Here is a 25,166-nt window from a genome sequence, read left to right as displayed (position 1 = left end):
AAAAATATGGATACTTACATGTTTATTTGTTTTGCATGTGGCTGAAACATTTACAGAGGTTTCCAAGTACTAGCTTCAAGTATAACATGGAAAGAACCAAACTTAAAAGTTGTTTTAGTTTGGGTTTTTGACTCTTCCAGAAAATTAGAAACATTGGAGGTAAATTCCAGGCAAAAATGGGTATGATCAAAAACAAAGATGGCAAGGACCTAACAGAAGAAGAAGAGATCAAGAAAAGGTGGCAAGAATATATGGAAGACCTGTATAGGAAGGATAACAATATTGGGGATAGCTTTGACAGTGTGGTCAGTGAGTTAGAGCCAAACATCCTGAAGAGTGAGGTTGAATGGGCCTTGAGAAGCATTGCTAATAACAAGGCAGCAGGAGACGAGGGCATTCCAGCTGAACTGTTCAAAATCTTGCAAGATGATGCTGTCAAGGTAATGCATGCTATATGCCAGCAAATTTGGAAAACACAAGAATGGCCATCAGATTGGAAAAAATCAACTTATATCCTCATACCAAAAAAGTGGGAACACTAAAGAATGTTCAAACTATTGAACAGTGGCACTCATTTCACATGCCAGTAAGGTAATGGTCAAGATCCTGCAAGGGAGACTTCAGCAATTCATGGAGCGAGAATTGCCAGATGTATAAGCTGGGTTTAGAAAAGGCAAAGAAACTAGGGACCAAATTGCCAATATCCACTGGATAATGGAAAAAGCCAGGGGTTTCAGAAAAACATCTATTTCTGTTTTATTGACTATTCTAAAGCCTTTGATTGTGTGGACCATAACAAATTGTGGCAAGTTCTTAGTGGTATGGGGATACCAAGTCATCTTGTATGCCTCCTGAAGAATCTGTATAATGACCAAGTAGCAACAGTAAGAACAGACCACGAAACAACGGACTGGTTTAAGATTGGGAAAGGAGTATGGCAGGGCTGTATACTCTCACCCTACCTATTCAACTTGTACGCAGAACACATCATGCAACATGCTGGGCTTGAGGAATCCAAGGCTGGAGTTAAAATCACTGGAAGAAACATTGACAATCTCAGATATGCAGATGATACCACTTTGATGGCCGAAAGCGAAGAGGAACTGAGGAGCCTTATAATGAAGGTGAAAGAAGAAAGTACAAAAGCTGGCTTGCAGCTAAACCTCAAAAAAACCAAGATTATGGCAATCAGCTTGATTGGTAACTGGCAAATAGAAGGAGAAAATGTAGAAGCCGTGAAAGACTTTGTATTTCTAGGTGCGAAGATTACTGCAGATGCTGACTGCAGTCAGGAAATCAGAAGACGCTTAATCCTTGGGAGAAGAGCAATGACAAATCTCGATAAAATAGTTAAGAGCAGAGACATCACACTGACAACAAAGGTCCGCATAGTTAAAGCAACCGTGTTCCCCGTAGTAACATATGGCTGTGAGAGTTGGACCATAAGGAAGGCTGAGGGAAGGAAGATCGATGCTTTTGAACTGTGGTGTTGGAGGAAAATTCTGAGAGTGCCTTGGACTGCAAGAAGATCAAACCAGTCCATCCTCCAGGAAATCAAGCCAGACTGCTCATTTGAGGGAATGATATTAAAGGCAAAACTGAAATACTTTGGCCACATAATCAGAAGACAGGACACCCTGGAGAAGATGCTGATGCTAGGGAGAGTGGAGGGCAAAAAGAAGAGGGGCCGACCAAGGGCAAGATGGATAGATGATATTCTAGAGGTGACGGATTCGTCCCTGGGGGAGCTGGGGGTGTTGACGACTGACAGGAAGCTCTGGCATGGTCTGGTCCATGAAGTCATGAAGAGTTGGAAGCGACTAAACGAATAAACAACAACAACAACAATCTGAATCTGACATGCTGATATGTGCGGCCATGCAGGCATGTCTTTTGAGTGTCAGAAGAAAATCTACAGTTCTCAGCAGTGATACCAATTACAACTGTCTCAGCTTCTACAAAGTATGTTTTGCTGAATGTTTGCAAATTATAAGAAGTGCCATTTCCTTTCTAATCCAAAACGAATCAGATCAAACAATAGTATGCCACCGGGTGGCTGTGGCATGTAGATGTTTATTTTGTGAAACTGGCATATTAAATGAAACACCCAAGATCAAATATTTAAATTTAAAGAACTGTTTTCCAGATGATAATTGTGACTTGGGTAGAATGTTAGCACAAATGCTTGAATGGAAGTATTGTTCATATTTTGTCCAGTTGAATCATTATGATAGATATACTCACAAGGGAGATGGTAACTGTACTTGCAAGCAAGGACGTACAAGTGCACCTAGACAAGCTGGACTCAATTTCATTAGCATTTATGCTAAAAGGAAGATTATTGCCTCTTTTGGGACTAATTGCATCTTTAAAGAACCTAGGTAAATTCTCTGAATAGCTAGCAATTCTCTGAATAGCTGACTTGGCTACATTAGTAATCAACTGAATTTCAACCCAGATATTTCTAGACTGGAAAAGTGCATAACCATAGGTACATTAAATTCCAAAAACTATGAATGAGTAATCACAGTTGTTCACGCTTCAGCAAAACTCTATGATGCACAGGGATTTTAACAGAATTAAATGCGTTATGAAGAACAAGATGCTTATTCTCTAATTATACTCCCAGGTTGAATTTTTGCTAAGCAACTCTTAATGACCCAAGTTTAAACATTTTTAAAGTTCCTGATACCACTGCCCTTTTTTCATTCAACAGTCCTTGTCATGTTGTACAAAGCCATGTGTAAGATATTACTAGATATGAAGTATATATTGGGTTTCACTTAAACCTGAAAATATGTAGGTGCAGCGTTGTGTAGGTAGCGAGTCATGATCCAAGCACACGTTCCATGAAAAAAAAAGGGGGTTTCTTGGTCAGGTTAAAAGAGGCCTTGATTTTTAAAAAAAAGAAATGATGAAGTTCTCAATAATTCTTACCATTCTTGAATAGTAAGTTGAAGAAGGCCACTAAATTAATGTACTTGAAATCAGGATTTTTTTTCCTGCTGAAAGTTGACTGTGGTTCCATTATTCTCCTTGGAGTGGCAGATTCCACAAGCCCCTCCCCCACCCTTTTGTGGTCTTTTTGGCACCTGGTAAAGACCTTTTCTCTTCTCTGAGTTTTTATGTATTAATTTATGTTGCAGTATTGTGTTTTATAAGAATCTTATTTTTTCCACTATTGTGTTGATGGCTTTTGATTGGTAACAGATACTACCCTACATTTTTGTTTGAAGTTTTTTTTTTAAACACAGCTAAGTAAACTGCCCTGGGAAAACTTTTGGATTGAAGGGTAGCATAACTTGTGCCACTGGTGTTTTGCTACCATCAGTTAAGAAGGCAACAATAATATTTGTTTAAGCATGCTTGTGGTACTTAGCAAAATACAATTGTTGGATCCAATTATTGAATTTTTTAAAATTGTCATATATAAAGTAAAGTGTACTTTTGTTTGTATGTTATCAATTATTTAAACTAACGTCCCATTTCAGTTGTTGATAATATGAATTTCTTTCTTTTTTTCACCATCATCTCTGTGATTCCAACACATGGGTTATGTTCCTGTGCAGAGCCTGTTCAGAAACTTAGGGAGGTTTTAGATAGGAGTCCTGCCCTCTCTGTAATATGCAGGACTAGGCACAGCTTATGCTGATCCCTCTCAGTTTGTTCTCTACTACCACAGTGATAGCCAATTCTCTGAATTTATTGTTGATCATTCTGGCTTGATTTGGCTTGGCTTGGCTTGGCTTGGCTTGGCTTGGCATGGCATGGCATTGCATTGCATTGCATTGCATTGCATTGCATTGCATTGCATTGCATTGCATTGCATTGCATTGCATTGCATTGCATTGCATTCCATTTATTGTTTTATCATGTGAAAGTGCTTGGGACATAGTATTACTGGCTTTCTATTCATGAACCTTATGGCCTCCTGGTGTCGAAGGCCCCTTACCACAATTGCCAGCATTGCCGTAGCAAACTTCTCCCCTCAGATGAACACAACTGTTGCCTTTTGTGCCTTGTGGGAAGCCACACGTAGATTCTTGTAAACATTGTCAGGTGTTTACTAAAGAATTTACTGCAATTAGGCATCCCATTTGCAAGCATGTTATTGAGATTAAGTTCTTAGAACATCTGGTGTTGAGACTACTGTAGATGCTTCATTTTTATCATTCCCTAAGGTTCCTACTAAAGTTGCTGGAGATTGCCTCCTTTATCTAGCATGTTTTGAGTTGGTTGGGTTATTTATCATATTTATATGCGGAATGCTGCTGGCAAAGCCAATCCAATGCCATCAACACTGGGGAAATTGATAAATAGCTAAAGCCTTCTAAAAGTGATAGACGGATGGACGGAAGGGAGAAGAGATAAGGGCCTTGCTATGTGTGATCACTTCAGTGCCAGATCCTGTAACTACAGATGTCTCATCATGTTGGTATTCTCTGTTCTCACTTTCTATGGGACCTCCATGGCTAGGCCTGCTGATCTAAATCATCTGCTCTCTTTCATGTCCTTCTCTTGTTTCAGACTTGATTTCCAATTTAAAAAATCATGATAGGTCTCTGATGAGACCTTATTCTCAGAACTGCCCTCCACGCTCTAGAGGGATGGAACCAGAGCCTTCCCCATTCTCTGTCTCAAGATTGATGAGATCAAAGCCAGTTACCTCAAAATCACTCTGCTGTTCTGATTCTCAAGAGGTTCTATGAATAACTTCATGTGTGTAATTGTTTTTTGATTTTTTATCCTGCCTTTATTATTTTTTAAATAATTCACAGTTAATCTTTTTAAAGGTTTAGTTTTTTGTTAAATGACGATTTTTTTTACTTTTTCAGTACCTCTAACTACATTACTTTCTGATTAGACCATATGCTTTCTGCATAGCTGACAATGAAGGAAAATATAAATATGTGATTTCTTTCCATTCAGAAAGGGAACTATGATTACATGATCAGACTAAGTGCTGGATAGATGTTGTGGAACCCAGTGCTTTATATGTTATTCCTTTATAAAAATGAGCGAAAACTAAAATGCACTTTAAATGAACACTCAAAATTTCAAGAGGAATGAGCATCCTTTCAGTGTGTTCATCTTAATTTAATGATCCTTAACTGAAAAGTTGGAACGATATAGTGAGGTGCAAACCAGGAGACTTGAGAATTCTAGTCCCGCCTTAGGCACGAAGCTGGCTGGGTCACTTTGGGCCAGTCACTCTCTCTTAGCCCAACTTACCTCACAGGGTTGTTGTTGTGGGGAAAATAGGAGAAGGAAGGAGTATTAGGTATATTCCCCACCTTGAGTTATTTATAAAAAAATAATAAAGGCAGGATAAAAAAATCTTAACAATTTATATACAGTATATAAACCCCATTGAGTTCAGTGGTGCTTGTTTCCAAGTAAGCATGCACTGAATGTATTGAAATCTACTTCTATGAAATTCACTGTAGGTCCCATTCAAGCTGAGTTTTATATATGTAACTGTTCACTTGCAATTGCCCTCATGGTGAGTTCTGTGTGCTGTTTGATGGAAAGGTCTTCCAGACAGGAACTTTGTGTGAAAAAATGTTGTAATGGCAAATGATTAGGTCAGAATGTCCAATTATACATCTGAGGTTCAAAGACTACAGTCCAGATAAAGTTGTATTGATTTTTTCACTAAACAAGTCAGTTTCGTCTTTTACTTTGATTGTATTATTTTCAAATATGTACGCTTTGTAGGGTTTTTATATTGTTTTTTGTCGATAACTTCAGCTGGCAGTATGAATTTATGTCAACAGGGAAAGTTTATATATAAATCACATGAAGGTAGAGGGAAGGAAAATCATACAAAATAGGATTATGGAATGGCATGCATTAATTTAATAAGTATAATTACATAGAAGCGTGGAAAATACAAGATGTATCTGGCTATATTTTGCTCCTGACTTGCATATAGAATTATCATTGCAACTTTATTTCAGGATGTCTTTGAAGTCTAATTCACACTAATTCTATCTGAATTGGAGGCCATTTTGTCTCTTTGTACATCTAGCAATTTGTGGATTAGCTTTAGTTTCTTTGAGCAGTGCAATAATAACATCTATATAAGTGTATGGCTTATCTCAGCCTCGGTGTAGTATAGTATTCAGGCTTTGTAGCTACCCGCTGAACATTGTCTATTCGTTATTTAAGAATCTATACTCTCACTAGTACAGAATAGCAATGAAGACTACTGCCTGTAGGTCTAAATTTTATCTGGGGAATTGGAGCAGAACAGCCACCCACTGAGACATCTCAGTTATCAAAAATATAACCTTTTTTTATTCCTTTGCTGTCAAAAAGAGGCCTAGTTTTCTCAGAGGTGGTATGCCTGGCTTTCAGATGTACCATTTCAAATCTGCAGGCTGTGAGTGTGCATGATAGAAAGTGTCTTTGTGAAAAACATTTAGATAAAGCAGGCCTCTATTAGTAAAGTGGGTGTCCTGCATGATTCATTGTATGATACTGCTTGTCACTGAATGGAACACAACTTCTAAAGCCGAGAGAAGGAACTGTCTTCAAGTAAAACCGAATATCTATGCAAATTGCCCCTTTGAAGCCTCAATTACTGGCAGCAGAAAGCAGTCTCATTTCTAACTTAGGCCCTTAGCTGCTAGAATTAGCAAATAGTTTGTTGCTTGGGTGTCTTCAGGCTATAGCCTTCCAGATGAAATGGCTCTTAATGGTGTCAAGGAATATGACTGTTCATATGGCCATTAGAACTGCAAAGGAGGATTCTTCTTTGGACTTTCAAGTATGTGAGATGTGTACTACAAGCGAGGGAGGGCATATATATTTATTTATTTAATATTTATCCTGCCTTTATTATTTTTATAAATAACTCAAGGCGGCGAACATACCTAATACTCCTTCCTCCTCCTATTTTCCCCACAACAACCCTGTGAGGTGAGTTGGGCTGAGAGAGAGTGACTGGCCCAAGGTCACCCAGATATATTGCATTTAGTATATTGGGATATGTCTGTATTGAGATGCATGGAATAAAATGTCAAATGCACATTAAAATATGCATTCAGGTGTATATTTGGATGCATTTTTACTTAAGTGCATAGTTCCTGATCTGGAAAGCTAGCTATATTGATATTGGACAAGAAAATTTTGTCAAGGTAAGGGAAGAAACGAGGAGAGATGATATAGTCTGAAACCAAAGATGGTGATAGCCCTATTTTCACATTGAAGAATGAAGGATGTTGTGAAGCCATAGCATACTTGGGCTCTTCCTTGTGTTAAACCCAATGTAGAAAGGAGAATGCAGCTACTAGCATGGTTACATGATTTTGATGATGGGATCAGGCATGGCTCTATTCTTTCTGCTTGTGAATAGGGCCTAAAAAAGCCAATGAATTTTGAGAAATATTAATTAGTAGCATTCTCTTATAACTTCTATCAGTGTTTTTAATACTATGGCAAGGAATGCATGGATCTGTGTGAAATTCGTGTTAATATGTAAATTAATTTTATATTAATTAATCTTAATAATACGTATGTAGATATTATTGTAGATATTATAATTTTCACAGCTGAATGTTTATATGAGTGTTTGCTTCTTTAAAGTGTTATAATATTAACATACCTTTTACTGTACGGAATTTACATTACATCTTTATTAAATACTAAGAGTGATTTATTCTTCATGCAGTAATGCATTGGAAGAATGTTTTTATCCAGATTTGATATGACTGCATAGTAGGCTTCCTGGCACTACCACTAAGAAGGCTATAATAAATACAATTTATCCTTTTGTGGATTCAAGATGGTAGCATATGAACAGAAAAAAAGTTAAATTATCATTTTCCTACAGTTTCCTACATTTTTAAAGATGAAGGTACATATCTTCAAACTCTGGAATAGAAAAAGAAAAATACAAAGCAATATTCATATATGCATATTGATGTATATGCACACAGATATGTGCATGCACATACAAAATCCAACAAACAAAGATTGCTTAATCTGTTTAGGTTTGTAAGTGTGGAAAATGTTTGGACAGGAAAGAGAAAAATGGAATGGAATTTGATATGATCAGATTCTGGTTCGTTATGCTAGATGGATAAATGACATCAAGATAGATTTAAGATGTAGTGAGAAAACCTTGTTTGGCTTAAAATTAAGCTGAAAGAGAAGGAGAGTCTAATGCTGGTTCCCAACTTCATAAGCTACTTTAGTCTGAATGATTATCCAAACCAGATCCTTTATTTAGGCATAAGGTTACCAAATTGTAGAAGAGGACATTTTGAGAAATGTTGCATGTTGAGATAGACAGTTGGTCTATTCAGACATTCAAGATGAACATGCATTCTCACAAGATCAGAGGAGTCCTTTGAACTCAATGAAGACAAGTCAAGCCCAACTCACCTCACAGGGTTGTTGTTGTGGGGAAAATATGAGGAGGAAGGAGTATTAGATATGTTCACTGTCTTGAATTATTTATAAAAATAATAAAGGTGGGATAGAAAATAAATAAAATAGAATAAAATAAAATAAAAGTCTAGAGTTGTCACAGTTGCTGGGATAAGGCAAATGTATGTAGCTTTACTCCTCTTTCTTGCAGTCGGCCTAGTACTTAAATGTAATGTATGGTGGATTGCTCTTTGGAATGTTTGCTTTGCATCCATATAAAACAATGTTTTGTTCAAGCCTCAGTAGCTGCAGAAAAGCTGCTTCCATCCTTAGCTGCATGTGTGGGATAATCTAAATTATGTATAAAATGATTATTCATGCAGTGTTGAAGATAAAAAGTTATTGCTCTTTTTGTTACACATATTACGAGAAATGGGGATGCTAAAATTGTGTTGTTCAAAATTATTATGCTTATTGTTGTCCTGAGCCTTGTATAGACATGTTTTATTGCACAGTTTAATAAATTCAGGGGATATCTTAATCATTTTGATTAGTACTGGGGAAATCACAGTACTAAATGTATTATTTTGGATATTTTTTTTTTTTTTATGTAATAATAATGCTTAGTGTTTATATAACATTTTAGTGTATTCCAAACATTTTATCAGTATCCCTTTGTCTTATAAGCAATGTTGTTTCTGCAAGGTGAAAAGGAGAAGCTGTGGTTACCTTTTATTTGGAACAAAGCTTCATTTAATCAGTTTCTTTCAGAAGATTAATTAACTTAAAACAGGAAACACCAACAAACCTCACAAGCTGTTACATTATGAATAAATCTGCGGGTTTATTTTTTAATGAGCCCATGGAGCAGATGATGGGCAATGTTTGATGATGACATAGATAGCAATCGACTGGCTTATTTCTGGCATGCAAAGAAAAATCAAGCACTATGACAGATTACATTTTTGTATTTGGCTGGTATGATTCATCAGCTGTCACATCATTTGCATGTTGGTTGTTATTGTGGGCTTTTATATCCAGAGTGAAAAATTTGATTCAGCTTGGATGACCTCACACTGGTCTTGATCTTTCAGGTCTTTTTCATATCGGTGTAAAGACATGTTTATTTTCTTCATGAGCACTTGTTAACTGAGTCCCAGACTCCTTGGGAATTTAATGCCTTTTGTAATACAGTCCTGCTTTCAGGTGCCTTCCACAGGCCACATTCTTCTTGGCAGTATGGGAACCACTTCTGCATGGTTAGAGTCACATGTGCTTCTGTATGGTGCATGGACCCATGTGTAAATAACATGACCATATTGTTGGGGCTTATTGCATGTGCTTTTGGAATGGCATTGGGGGAGAAGCTGCCAATTTAGTGGAAAAGGGATCAATCCCTATTTTGCAATAACACTGGGGTTGGAGGTAGGTCTTATGCTATTGAAAGCATAGAGTGGGCAACTCTTTCCATGTAGATTATAGTCCATCTCTCACTTTTCTAACTGTGGTTGTTTTGATCCATTTTTGTATTTCTTTGTGAATCTGGAAAAAGCAGTGTGAAAATGTATATGTATTTTAAGGCAAGCTTCCTCTAATACAAGCATTTGATATCCAGTTTTCTTCATGTAACACTTTTTGTAAGAAAGTATTCCTTATAATGCATTTTGTGTACTGTTTCAAATTTCATACAAATTAGTAAAACAAATTTGGATTTCAATGTGCGAATACATTCTAATCTGTGTGATGTTTGGGCCAGAAGGTTAGGTAAGTTCTCTTGATAATGGTTTTTATGATTTGGGTTTATTGTTTTAACTTTGGGTATCATGGATAACATGGTGGTTGTTGTTTTAACTTTGTACGCTGCCCACTGTTGTGAGATAGGTGGCAATATGAATCATCTAAATAAATAAATAAATATGCAAATTTGGCAAATTTTTATAATATTTTAGGCCAAATGGAAATTTCTTCTATTCATACTTATGCTTTGGTTCCTAGTTCTCAACTAAAAAGGGAATAAAAGTTTATTTTTGGTAGTAAAAAAAAGTGAAATAATTTCTTTCCTCCCTGAGAAGTGAGGTTAAATTCCTCCTTCAAAATCCTAGTTTGCCTTGGGGACAGATTATATTGTTTGATATACAAGACATGAAACATATAGGAATAACTATCATGATTTTTAATTGGTTCAGCAAACCCCCCAACATGTTTTGTTTATATACCAACTCAGCATGGTGCATTGAGGTCACATACAGGCAGGTAAGGCTACCATAGAACTCTTTTTGCAACAGTGCAGAGCTTATGAAATGATGAAATGCTTGTATAGGAGTTGTTTTTATTAGCAGATATAATTTAAACTTACTTCTGCCACAATAATATCAACTTCTGTTGTTCTGTGTTAATAGCCATCATTTAAATGCTTTTAGTTCATTTATCCTGTACTGAACAAATTGTAGATAAACATTAATCACCATGTTCTCTTTTTCTTCTACCATCTTTGCCTTGAATATTCATTCATAGCAATATACTCTATGCTGTTGTCTGTATGAACGTGAGTTTTTTTTAAAGGCTGGGAAGGGGTATTTGCAGGGGTAAGTAAAGGATTAAACATTTGCTCTTGATGGTTATTGAGGTGGAGTACTAATCCTTCCCTTATTGTTCCTCACCTTTTCAGCAACATCAAAATTCACAAGATTGCAGATTTCATTCCCTCTCTAAAAATTGCTGTTTAGTAATATAGGTCCCATATTTGCAACCTGAGCAAAGTTGTATGTATCACATGGTGATGACTTTCTTTGATGGTGTGATGAATATAATTCCTTCTGGGTAAGCACTGTCTGAATCATAGAAGAACTTTGCTGAACTAAGCCTAAGCCTGTGTGGCTTACCATTAGTTACTCACCTCCTTTATATTTTATCATTTGGTCCAAATCTTATGAGATCATATTTTATCCTTTGGGGGGATGGGGTGGAATGCCCAATACCTGACAAGGCTGCCAAGCCTGTATCCCCTTCTATACAAAAATGCAGAGCATTCTATGTGCATGGTCCCAAGCCCCCTCCTCCTGATTTCATTATTTAATAATCCAAACTTTTCTGTATGAACTCCGCATGTGACATGGAAAGAGGGAAGAGCAGGTGCAAATAATTGTGGTATCTTCATGTAATTTTATTGCATTTCAAAGTCTACTGTCACTTTATTCCTGTTCAGTTGTTTGGAATCCCAGGAATCCTTTAGTAGCATAGCAGCTGCTTAACATGTCTTAGATGCTGTACACATGCTAGCCATGCTCTCCAAATGATGAAGTGCTAGTGTAGATCTGGAGTGGGCATATGTGTGTGCTAGTCAAGTTTTATGTCCAGTAGCAGACAGTGTAGAGAGAAAATGTAGAAGCAGTGAAAGACTTTGTATTTCTAGGTGTGAAGATTACTGCAGATCCTGACTGCAGTCAGGAAATCAGAAGACGCTTAATCCTTGGGAGAAGAGCAATGACAAATCTCGATAAAATAGTTAAGAGCAGAGACATCACACTGACAACAAAGGTCCTCATAGTTAAAGCAATGGTATTCCCAGTAGTAACATTGGCTGCGAGAGTTGGACCATAAGGAAGGCTGAGAGAAGGAAGATCGATGCTTTTGAACTGTGGTGTTGGAGGAAAATTCTGAGAGTGCCTTGGACTGCAAGAAGATCAAACCAGTCCATACTCCAGGAAATAAGGCCAGACTGCTCACTTGAGGGAATGATATTAAAGGCAAAACTGAAATACTTTGGCCACATAATGAGAAGACAGGACACCCTGGAGAAGATGCTGATGCTAGGGAGAGTGGAGGGCAAAAGGAAGAGGGGCCAACCAAGGGCAAGGTGGATGGATGATATTCTAGAGGTGACGGACTCGTCCCTGGGGTGTTGACGACCGACAGGAAGCTCTGGTGTGGGCTGGTCCATGAAGTCACGAAGAGTCGGAAGCGACTAAACGAATAAACAACAACAACAAGCAGACAGTGTAGCCAACCTGTATGTCAATATGTCGAGCAAGGGTTGATGGACCATGAGCTTTCCTAGTCTCACAGGCTCCCGATGATCATGTCCTTGGAAATCAGCAGCATACTGTTAGCTAATGGTAGCACAATTTTTGACTGTTTTTCAGAAACATAACAATAGGCATAGTAAGCCTTTGATGGACTTAACACTTCAGTTTTACTTTTTAAAAAAGCCACTCTTCCCCCATTGATTTAAAATAGCCTCAAAAATCCTTCTCCTTCAGAGATGTTTATGTGACACAGTCACACTTACTTGATCTGGGGTTGCTGAAAGAATTGTGATGAAAAATGAGTGATCAACCCCAAGATATGAAAAGGTTGCCTATCTTGGTGCAGAGAGCAGTTCTTTTTAGTGTATTATTAGATGGCTATTAACATGTTCACCACACATGAGTACCAAGAGTTTACATCAGAGGTGAACAGCATTCCTCACCCTTGGCTTGCTGGCTAACTCTGATTGGAGAAGCTGTACATGACCATCCCTGAGTTGCATCATGGTTGAATGAGACATGTGTTTTTTGCAAACAATGCTACAATTCATTTGAAGGTAAGCTTTAAATAAGATTAGTTGATTAAATTAAGCAATGAGAATATTCTCTTTCTTTTTTCATTTGGTTAAATTAGGTTGCTAATTCTTAGTGTATATCAATTAATGCTTCTCCTTTCATTAGAATGAATACATGAGTTCTTGATAGATAACTATACTTTCATCAGCAAACAACTGCTCTGGACTAGCTGAGATTTTGCAAAAATAATAGTTATTGAAGTTGATGGAAACCTGGATGATCTTGGGAAGAGGAGAAAATCTCTTGTTACCATAGCAACTACTGGTGCTTAAGGGGGGAGAACAATATAAAAGAGAGGAAATATGACTATATAGCACGTATGACCACTGATTAAGTATTTAACAGAACAAAATGAACCTGCAAGTATTACTAACATGATTTTTATTATATTCTTTTTCTCAAGCAACTTTTTTAGGACATAGACTATGATGGAAAAGAATAAAGACCACATTGCAAATTACTACATGGTTTTGTAGTGATCGTCAAATAAGAGGAATGAAGGAATAATGAAATCTATTTGAAACAAAACAGAGCTGAGCTGAATATCCATGAGTTCTAATTTAATGTTGCAATTTTGCATGTGACATCAGAATAAGCCTTTCTTTGAACAACTTGGCAAACTACACAGAAATAAAAAATGATATTTAGCAACCAAATCATGGACATTAACCAGACTGTAGAAAAGATTTAACTAGTCTGTGTAACTGGTTTCTGTCTAACCAGACAAGTTGTTTAACAGAAATGGGCAAGCATCATTGGATCTTCTTTGACTGATGTATGAATAATCTGATTTAGTTTCCTTGGAAGTTAGAAAGAAATTCACTGAATTTTCCAAGGCAGCTGAAAGAGTTCATACAACTGAACGAAAGAAAGCCAACCCCCCTTTTCACTAGTTCCTTATTCCAGCATCCTCTTTAATTCTTGCTTTTACTTACTCTTGCGGAGGAACAGCAATGATGATAAAGGACGTTACTTTCCTTCCTTATAATTTTTCCGCCCCATCCCCCACATGCACAAGTATTTCTTGGGAGATTTGGTTTATACATTGCATTAAGTCTTAATAAGATTTGCTTGCTTTTGGTTCATGTGAAATCAGGCATTGTGGTTTGTAAATCATTCTTCACCTTTCAAAACTCAGTGGCATTATGTATGAACCTAGTTAATTGTGGCTTATTTAGTAAATCATGGTTAAGTGGGGCATGATGTGTGAACTCAAGAGTGTTCTTCCCAAGGCCTGTAGGGACACAAGGAATACAGCAGTTTCCTGCTTGCTTTGTGTTCCCTGTGGAGCTGTTGACCCCTCTTAATAGGGTAGAGTGGGGAGGAGTTGTTCCATTCAGTGCATTGTGATCTATCTTAAGGACTGATAACCTGGACTTTACAACTGTCACTCCCCCCCCCAAAAAAAATTTACAAAGGAAAAAAAACCTTCCCCTGTTACATTCTCAGTGAAACTAAGGGAACAATCCAGTTTTATAAAAGCAACAATAGTAATCCTCTTAGGAAATACAATACTTTCCTTAAACTTTAGAACCCATCTTCCATCATTTACACTGTTCTTTCAGTTCTGATCATTCATCTCACTTCACTTGTTATTAACATAGTATATTGGTAAGCATTTCTGTATTACCTCTGTTTAATACCTGCACTTTTGGTGGGAGGGAGAACGAGTGTTTTTTTTTTAATTAAAACGCTGAGAGGGAGAATCAGATTTTGGTACTGAAAAAGAATTACCTTATTCCATTAGGAAAGCAACCTCTAAACAACACAGCTGAGTAAAGTCTCCATTGGGAGCTCAACTGGGTTTTTGAGGAACCTCTTTCCTCCCTGCCTCCCATGTCAATTCTCCCTACATTGTTCAGTTCTGTCCATATTACACAAGTCCAGTGGTAGCATGCAGGCAGGCAACTAAAGGACGTGCTGGCTGATGAACAGTAGTCTGCTCAGAGTCTGCCTTTGCTTGTTTAGAATGTCAATTCTAAACACCAGATTTGGCTTTCAGGCCAGGGGTTCTCACCAATTTTTCATCAAATCAAGCTAAGCCATAGAGAACTCTTTGTATAGTTTTCAGATGACAGTACCAATTCATTGTGCATTCATGCATATTATTCATGTACTGATTCTTCTGAGCTCTTAAGAAACTTCATTTTGGCATTCTGCCTGCAGGTCTGTGGAAGCATTCATTTGGAACATGAGCAAACATAAACTGAAATCCCAGCCTACCAATCACACACACTATGCATACCAACCTTTACATATTCATTTCTGTGAAAAGATAGCTAAAATAGCTGGTTCTGTCAGGACATTAAGCATCTTGGAGCATCTTCCCAGGTACAGAATATGTCTCCCATCCATGCTGGCTGGGGAATTCTGGGAGTTGAAGTCCACACATCTTCAAGTTGGCAAGGTTGAGAAACACTGATGTAGAGGATATTTCTGCAAGTGGGTTCTGTGACTTGATGGATTCATGTGAATATGTAACTGTATTGGCCAGATCAGTCACAAGATTCTCTTGTCACTCTGGCAGCATCTCCTTTCCCAGTGGGTGCAGAATGCATGTGGGAGATCTATACAACCATCCCAGAGGACATGTTCATCTCTTTCAACTTACTTATGTTAAGTGAGATACTGAATTATGTGGGATTAGATCCCATCTGGTATAGAACTGCTATGAACTGTTTCTTGAAACTTAACATGCATGAATAAAACATTGAGGTGAATCTGTTTGATTTCTGTGCTTGGAAATGGGAGCTTCTGCTGCTGTTCCCTTTCCCCATGCTATAACAGTAAAAACATAAGCAATTTTGACAAGAGTCTGTTGAAGGAATGTAGAAGTGGATGCTAAGAAATTTTCATTGAGCCATGGTATTTATTTTCATAGATATGCTGTTCCTCTCTTTTTTTATGGCTAATGATAGAAATGGATCCCTTCGTAATAGTAAGATGATCGTTGTTAGATGAGTCCCTTAGCTAAGGTTAGGGTTATAATTAAAAAAAAAAAGATTATGGAAATCAGCTGACCATCCATGTATACAAATGCTTACTTCTCAAAAAGTACTTTTTTATGCAGGGGGAATACAGACATTAAAATTTGGACCAATCCTGTTTTAGAGGACTTCTGGGGAAGAAATGGCAAACTGAAGATGGCTCTGTGAAAAGTGGAGCTGACAACCATGGCAGAATGAAGAGCTGGCGAGTAGACCGGCTCTTTGTAATTCCTCTCTGGACAAGGAGAGGACCTGAGAGTGCTCCAGATAGTTGCTCCTTGCAAGGAGACCACAAGAGAGCAGTCTCTGGCAGGTTTAGAGCTCTGGGAGACGAGGGAACGCCATCTTGCTCAAACTGCAGTCAGCACCTTTAAAAGGACACTGAGTTTGCATACTTTTCTAACTTTTGGAAATTGTTAACTGCTTTTCAGCTATTAGGAACCTTTGTATCGACAGGTTTTACAGTACTGGGTGTAAAATGGTGCTCCCAAGGCCCAGTCCTTCCAGGCAGTTGAAATAGATACTATCATTTGTGGTATAGAAAGTACCAGAAATCTAGGAGAAATAGAAGGACTGTATACTCTGATCCAGTTTTTGGCATAAGTAATTCCTCAGAGTCACCAAGCAGTGTCAGTACTATATCCCAGACAAAACTCCAATTGAAGTAAACCTCAAAAATCAGATCACTCAGATATAATGCTCAAATGGTTGAAAAATAAAATGGAAGCCACCATACAATGGGAGGTAGAAGGATGTAAACCCAAAACTGTTTGATATAGTACTAACTCATAGGAAAAGATGTGTAAGACTATAGTATAAGTTATAAAGTGGTAGTATTTGCGTCTTTAACCTAAGCTGGCTTTTTAGTATTACTGTATGTGTATGTAGTATGTAAGGGGGTCAGCCTTTTAATTAAATTCCCGTTATTCTTTATCTATGTCTGTATCATCTATATATATATTATATTTTAAAAAACTGGAAACATCACTAGTAGCAAACTTGTAATGTTGAAGATGAAAGAGATTGATCATGATAATATCTAGAAAGTGTACTAAGAGTGTACAAGTAGATCGGTGTTGATTTGGAAGCTAGTGAAGTGTTGTTAATCGACTACGTTCGATATTTGCAGTTATATTTAGTTTTTTTTTTTAATATTGTGAAAAACACAAAGAGATAGAAGAACTCAATTATAACAAGGGCAGGGCCTGACTGTGGAGTAGATCACAAACTGCTCAGGAGCAAGTTCCAAGTCCAACTAAACTGGAAGAACAAAGCCAATCAGGTTCCACAGTATGATTTTGAGCATATACCCCCTCCCCTTGTCAAGGAGAACATCAGGATTCACTTTGAAGTCCTGAATTTCATTGATAGGGAACCAGAGGAATAGTGGAATGAAATCAGAGATGTTGTTAAGGATACATGTGAAAAGAGACTGCCAAAGATCAAGAAATGGAAGAAAGCAAACTGTATGTCAGAAGAAATAATGGAAATTGTGAAAAAGAATGCAAAGTTCTCAGAAAGGAACTTAAGGAAGAATTTCAGAGGGCTGTTAGATAAGATAAGAAACAATATTACAACATCCATAAAGACATAAAAAATGAAAACAGAAAGTGAAAAACAGGGAAAGAAGGAAGTTCCAACTTCAAATTGGTATTCTGGAAACCAATCGACAAATAGTAATTGATTCAAAGAAGATCAAACAAAGATGGAAGGAGTATACTGAAATTCTTTACAGTAGCAATATCAACATCCAATATACCTTAAAACATTTCCCCTATTTATAAGAAACTCTAGTACTATAAGATGACGTTAGATCAGCATAACACTCATTACCAAGTTGTAACGTTACAAGAATTGATGGAATATCTACAGAAATATGGCAAACAACAGAAGAAGAAATCAAGTTCTAACCAAGAATACGTCAAGGTTCTAACTAAGGTCCTAGCCAGCAAATCCTAAAAACAACACAGTTGATTGGAAGAGGTCAATCTACATACCAGTACCCCCCAAAAAAGATTTGACAGAGTGTGTGAATATCATACAATATCCTTATTTGCATATAGTAGCAAAATGATGCTTAAGGTCATCCAAAACAGATTAGAGCCCTACATCCAAGGAGAGATGCCAGAAGTTTGAGCTGGCTTTAGAAAACGGACATTACTGTTGATGCACCCTGGATAATTAAAAAAACAAACTATACCAAAAAGAAGTCTATATGTGCTTCATTGATTACAAAAAGGCCTTTGATTGTGTGGACCATGTCAAACTGTTGAATGTCCTTAAGAAAATGGGAATCCCAAGACATGTCATTGGGAAACCTATGCACAGAACAGGAAGCCACAGTCCTAACAGAATGTGGCAAAACAGACTGCCTCCACGTCAGTAAAGGAGTTGTGAGAAGGTTGTCTACTCTTTCCTTATATCTTCAATATGTTTGCGTGTGTGTGTGTGTGTGTGTGTGTGGAGAGAGAGAGAGAGAGAGAGAGAGGGAAGCTGGATTGGAAGATGAACATGGTTTTAAAATTGGAGGAAGAAACATCTGTAATCTGCACTAGGGTGATGATACTACTCTGATAACTAAAAATACAACTGATTTGCAAGCTCAAGTAATGAAAGTCAAGCAGCACAAACTCAATGGGAAAAAATGGGATTATAATTAAATATAAAGAAGACCAAATTAAGGACAACAGCAACTAGCCTTAGAACTGACAGTGAAGATATTGAAGTGGTAGATAGCTTCTTCCTTTTAGGACTGACTATCAACAGTAAAGCAGCCAGCAGTCAAGAAACATGCCACAGACTAGGACTTGGTAGGGTAACTAGGAAGGCCTTGAAGATACTCAGATGCCACAATGTGTCTGTAGCTACAAAGATCCAAATTGTGCTGGCAGTGGGTGGCCCTGTGACATTCTGTAGAAGTGAAGTTTAGAAGCAAAATAGAATGAGTATTGACATTTTAAATTTGGTATTGGAGAAAACCTCTGAGAATACCATGGATAGGGAAAAAACTAAACAAATGGATCATGGAACCAATGAATCCATAATTATCACTTGAGGCACAAATGACCAGACTCAAATTATCATATTTTGGACACATTATGCAAAGACTTCGCTCTCTTGAGAAGTCCATAATGCTGGAAAAGGTAGAAGGAAAGAGTAAAAGAAGATAGCTAGTGCTACGGTGGTTGGACTCAATTACAATGATAATTGGTGCACTGGTAGAAAATCTGAAGGTCCAAGTTGCAGATAGATCTTTTTGGAAATGGTCTGTCTGTATAGTCATTAAGAGATGACACGAACTTGATGGCACATAATTGATCAAAAGAAAATGTAATATTTAGACAGTTTTCTCATTGTGTTGCTCATCTTGGATTCTTTTCCTGAATATATGTGCAGTGTGTCTTCAGTTGTTCCATTATTTGTTTAATCTGTAGTTACACTGTAAGTATCAATGTCATTTCATATTTTTATAGGAAAAAGAGCAGCAAAGAAATGTTTGTTTTCATTCCAGTGTGCTGACATTTATACCACCACATAAATCAGTAATATATATATGAAACAAATAAAGGAATAACATACTAAATAAAGCACAATCTGGATTGTGCATGTGGTGTTCCGGTCCCTGCACCTGGGATTCCAGTCTTTCTTAAAACATTGTTTTTTGTAGCTACCACTAGGATCAGTTCATGTGCAGTCTTGTAATTCAGCCTTACCGATATACTACTCTGTGGGTTGTAACTGCCTAACGAAGAGAGTATGACTTTTTTTAAATGCAGGAAGTACTATCAGTAAAGGATAAATGTTAAGCTTAATATTAATTGTACAGGAGGTAGAAGCAGTTACAGTTAAAGGCTTGTGCCAATGCATATATTTTCAAAACCATAATTCATTTTTGGAATTAAATGTTCTATACTTTCCCTTAGGAATTTATCTAAACAGCAGAAGAGGCTGAGCTATAGGAAATAATAAAAAAACAAAACTCAAGCTGTTTTCTGAAGGAACAGGCAATAGAGAAATCGATTATCTTCCTTCAAAGAAATGCCCTTTTCTTTGAAAAGTCTTCTACCTGAAAAGGGTGAAGTATGAATGTGTATAATTCGGTAAAGCAAAGTGTGTAGCTTTGTTCTAAGAGCAGTTAGTTTTGATCTGTTGTGTCTGAATATTTGGAAATTGCTTACAGTAACTTTATGGGTAGTCATTTTGCAAAGTGCTAAGTCCTGTTTTTGTTTTTTAAGCAGTAATTTCTCTGCCTTTGAACTCAAGAAGTATATTCTGGGAAGGAAAGCATTTAAGTACAAAGGTTACACAAATACATTTTGTAATCTTTTTATCCATCTACTGAATTGTATATTAATAGAGTTATTATTTTAATGCTCCCTTTATTTCTCGACTTGTTGTTTATTTGTTCAGTCGGTTCCGACTCTTTGTGACTTCATAGACCAGCCAATACCAGAGCTTCCTGTCGGTTGTCAACACCCCCAGCTCCCCCAGCGACAAGTCCATCACCTCTAGAATATCATCTATCCATCTTGCCCTTGGTCGCCCCTCTTCCTTTTGCCTTCTACTTTCCCCAGCATCAGAATCTTCTCCAGGGTGTCCTGCCTTCTGATTATGTGGCCAAAGTATTTCAGTTTTGCCTTTAATATCATTCCCTCAAGTGAGCAGTCTGGCCTTATTTCCTGGAGTATGGACTGGTTTGATCTTCTTGCAGTCCAAGGCACTCTCAGAATTTTCCTCCAACACCACAGTTCAAAAGCATCAATCTTCCTTCTCTCAGCCTTCTGTATGGTCCAACTCTCGCAGCCAATGTTATTACTGGGAATACCATTGCTTTAACTACGTGGACCTTTGTTGTCAGTGTGATGTCTCTGCTCTTAACTATTTTATCGAGATTTGTCATTGCTCTTCTTCCAAGGATTAAACGTCTTCTGATTTCCTGACTGTAGTCAGCATCTGCAGTAATCTTTGCACCTAGAAATACAAAGTCTTTCACTGCCTCTACGTTTTCTCTCTCTCTTTGCCAGTTACCAATCAAGCTGGTTGCCATAATCTTGGTTTTTTTGAGGTTTAGCTGCAAGCTAGCTTTTGCACTTTCTTTTTTCACCTTCATCATAAGGCTCCTCAGTTCCTCTTCACTTTCAGCCATCAAAGTGGTATCATCTGCATATCTGAGATAGTTAATGTTTCCTCCAGCGATTTTAACTCCAGCCTTGGATTCCTCAAGCCCAGCATGTCGCATGATGTGTTCTGCGTACAAGTTGAATAGGTAGGGTGACAGGATACAGCCCTGCCGTACTGCTTTCCCAATCTTAAACCAGTCTGTTGTTCCGTGGTCTGTTCTTACTGTTGCTACTTGGTTGTTATACAGATTCCTCAGGAGGCATACAAGATGACCTGGTATCCCCGTACCTCTAAGAACTTGCCACAATTTGTTATGGTCCACACAGTCAAAGGCTTTAGAATAGTCACTAAAACAGAAATAGATGTTTTTCTGAAACTCCCTGGCTTTTTCCATTATCCAGCGGATATTGGCAATTTGGTCCCTAATTTCTCTGCCTTTTCTAAACCCAAGTTGTACATCTGGCAATTCTTGCTCCGTGAATTGCTGAAGTCTCCCTTGCAGGATCTTGACCGTTACCTTACTGGCATGTGAAATAAGTGCCACTGTTCAATAGTTTGAACATTCTTTAGTGTTTCCCATTTTTGGTATGGGGATATAAGTTGATTTTTTCCAATCTGATGGCCATTCTTGTGTTTTCCAAATTTGCTGGCATATAGCATGCATTACCTTGACAGCATCATCTTGCAAGATTTTGAACAGTTCAGCTGGGATGCCCTCGTCTCCTGCTACCTTGTTATTAGCAATGCTTCTTAAGGCCCATTCAACCTCACTCTTCAGGATGTCTGGCTCTAGCTCACTGACCACACTGTCAAAGCTATCCCCGATATTGTTATCCTTCCTATACAGGTCTTCTGTATATTCTTGCCACCTTTTCTTGATCTCTTCTTCTTCTGTTTTCTCGACTTACAATATCACATAATGCTCTGCAGTTACATATGCTGGGAATATTACCATGCAGTCAGTTGGGACAGTCCAAAAGAGCTTTCCTAAAAGAATATGGTTTTATGATTTATTACTTTAGCATTCTTTACTAATCCGTTATTTGGAATTGGGTATATTTACATTAGGTTGAAAATATTAGCTTTCAACTATTTGAGGTGACATAATATCATTATCCAGAAACTAATTTCTTTGACATTTACACAGTGAACTTAATTTGGGTTGTTGTAGAATGTTCTGACATCTTTTCCCCAGAAAATTTTCTTAAGGCATTTACCATTTACTGCATTGCATACTTAAGAAAATTGATGCCAGAAACTTCCAATTGAGATTAAGGCTGAGCAGGTTTTCTCTTAACCAGTTTGATAATTTGTTAATTAGTTTTAAACTTCAATCAAGGAATAGCCTTAAGTGACCATAATTATAGAGACAATGTAAAGCTTAACTGCAATAAATACTGGGAACAGTTGAAAGAAGTGTGTCCAGAAGGAAGGAAGCTCTGTGATAGAACATGTATTTTGTACTTAGTAGGGTCCAGTGATAGAATGAATATGTGTCTTAGGAGCTGCTAGTGACTCCAGGTAAGGATAGAAAAAGTCCTTCCTGAAATGCTGGTGAAAAATGAGGATTCTAGGCTAGATGTGACTCAGCATGAGGTAGTTTTCAGTGCTCCTAAGAATTGGGTGAAAGATCCTGTTGTGGTAGTGTTGTCCAAAAATGTACTTATATGATCATCAATATGTCACTTTTTTAATGCCAGTTCTGGATTTGGATTTTTTATGCTGCTTTTGAGAACCAAATAAAATATGAGGATCTATTGATTAGTTGGAGATGGGAACATGATATGTTGCTATGGGAGTTGCCTTTGCTTCAATAAAGCTTGTTTTGAGAGCTTGATGGAATTGTTTAGAGAGTCACATGGAGCCAACTACAATGTTCTCCAGGTACAGTGAGCATTTAGGTACCAATCAAAAGCAAAATTGCCTTGGTCCAATTGCTTAGAACTGCCCTAGTATAATGTCTATACTGAATATGTTCGAAAGAGCACTATTCAGTTAGTATAATACTATTTTTTACATAATTCATAGCATTGTCTTAGTGGAACTGGTTATTAATGAAAAAGTGGCTTTTTAACAATATTTTCCTTTTTGTAATGCCTTTTTAAAATCCATTTAATTGTGTCCAATTCTGACAGACTGCCTGAACAAGTCCCTGCAGTTTTCTCGGCAAGGTTTTTCCAAAGTGACTTGCCAGTGCCTCCTTCCTATGGCTGATAGTGACTGGCCCAAGGTCACCCAGCTGGCTCTGTGTCTAAGGCAGGGACTAGAACCAGTCTTCCACTTTCAAGCCTAATGCTTTAACTACTACACCAAACTGCTCTTAAAGAAGCATGTCTCAAAGCTACATTTGCAAGATTTATTTTCTCACTCATTCCCAAATTTCATCTGATTTCTTTCTTTTAAATTGGCTCATCCCCAGGACCTGACTTTTTCAACAGGCCCTGGGACAGGATGGTTTGTGAACCCCACTTGGTACATGTTTGTGGCAGAGTCCCTTGTAGCCAGAAAGGCAGGGATCTGACTTATGAATAACAGCAACAAACACAGGTCTCCAGAAATATAGAAAACCTGCTGCAGTTTATTCCTCCCAGACCCTTAAGCAATCAGGGTCAGGGGCTGAACACAAAACAGTCTCTTTAGGGTATCAGCAGTCCAAATCAAGCATACAAAAGGAAAAATTCTCAAAATATCAAGCCAAGGAGGGAAAATGGGACAAGCAGCAGCAGTTTGAGGCTTGTTATACTCCTTCACACCAGCAGACTCAGTGAGCATCCCAGCCTCAGCAAACAGGCAATGCCTTCTTGTAAAGACTCTGGTTCCTTCCTTTCAAGGAACCAGCTCTATTTAGTGCCTGACAATGAGCTGGGACCCAACCAGGCAGTGTAGGCAGGTCGGGAAGTTTGTTTGTACAGGCCTTGAGAAGGAAATTTCCAGTGCTTCCTCTTTGTCATCCTTCTTTGGTATCTGCCATCTTACTCCACCTTCTTCATCAACACCACACCTGCCCTTTTGGCAGAGCATCCTTTAAGCTTAGCCAGCCCTGAGCCTGCAGGGCCTTAGAGTTAGGAGCTGTAGCTTACTACAGCTGGTGCTTTCCCTTCACCACAATGTTATTTTCTATTGTTGCTTCCTTGTCATGAATGGTTTATGTATATTTTGTTGTTGGCTATGTTTATGCCTGTTTTAAATACTGTAGTTTCTTACCTTTAAATGCTGCCTATAGTTGCTTCAATGGCAATGGCAAACCATTTCCAAAAATCTTGCCAAGAAAACTGCAGGGATTTGTCCAGGTAGTCTCCGAGAATCAGACACAATTGAATGGATATAAAAAAAATTTGCTTCACCAATGAAGCAGCTACTAAACAGATTAAGTAATTGTTAAAAAAGAGTTGTAATATATTGGAAAGAAAACACAAGATTATATAATAGGTGTCATGTTGCCGATAAAAAAGTGCTGCTAGAGCTGAGCTAGTAAGTAATTCTAATCATTGTGCAAGATGCTTTGGTGATATTCTAGAAGGACCTGGTAGTTATTCTGGATGTTGCCATCTCAACACATCTGAAGAGTGCCATGCTAGGGAAAGGTGTATTAATATTTAAACTAAATTCAGAAATTGAGTAGTGCAAATGTGGGTTTTTGTGTGTGTGAGTGAATTCTTGGGGATAAACAACTTTGGAAAAATCCCAAATGACTCTTCCAAAGGTATAGTGGCTGGTGCCTGGAAATCTGGAATATGATAATATTGTTGACCATGTAAACTGCATATCTGTCATATTCAAAAGTATGAAGGTACTACTTGGTCTTCTAAAGATGTTTGTGAATTTTTTTTTTTAAAAAAAACCCTCCATTTTTGTTAAGTAGAGTAAGCAGCTGCCACCAGGGAGTAGCATTAGGGGACTTGTTTTCTTCATATTTTTTCCATGTTCTCTTCCATCTCTAAATGGTGGGGTACATCCTTTGTTAGCATATCTTGAAATTTCCTATTTTCATCTCCTATTTATAATTTTAAGTTTTCATCTCCTATTTATAATTTTACCTGCCTTTGCTGGTGCTTCTGAACATATTGATATGAAAGCAAAA

The 25,166-nt window shown here is 37.7% G+C and overlaps 1 protein-coding gene across 1 annotated transcript in view; it reads left to right on the top strand.

Moving 5' to 3' along the window:
* Window positions 1-25,166, top strand: part of PIGK (phosphatidylinositol glycan anchor biosynthesis class K) — a 115,717-nt gene that overhangs the window by 35,061 nt on the left and 55,490 nt on the right. The gene's annotated exons all lie outside the window — the stretch shown is intronic.

Source organism: Candoia aspera, chromosome 3, assembly GCF_035149785.1.
Source record: "Candoia aspera isolate rCanAsp1 chromosome 3, rCanAsp1.hap2, whole genome shotgun sequence".
Taxonomy (NCBI): Eukaryota; Metazoa; Chordata; class Lepidosauria; order Squamata; family Boidae; genus Candoia; species Candoia aspera.
Note: the sequence above shows the minus strand (reverse complement) of the source record. Positions and strands in the feature narration are given on the sequence as shown.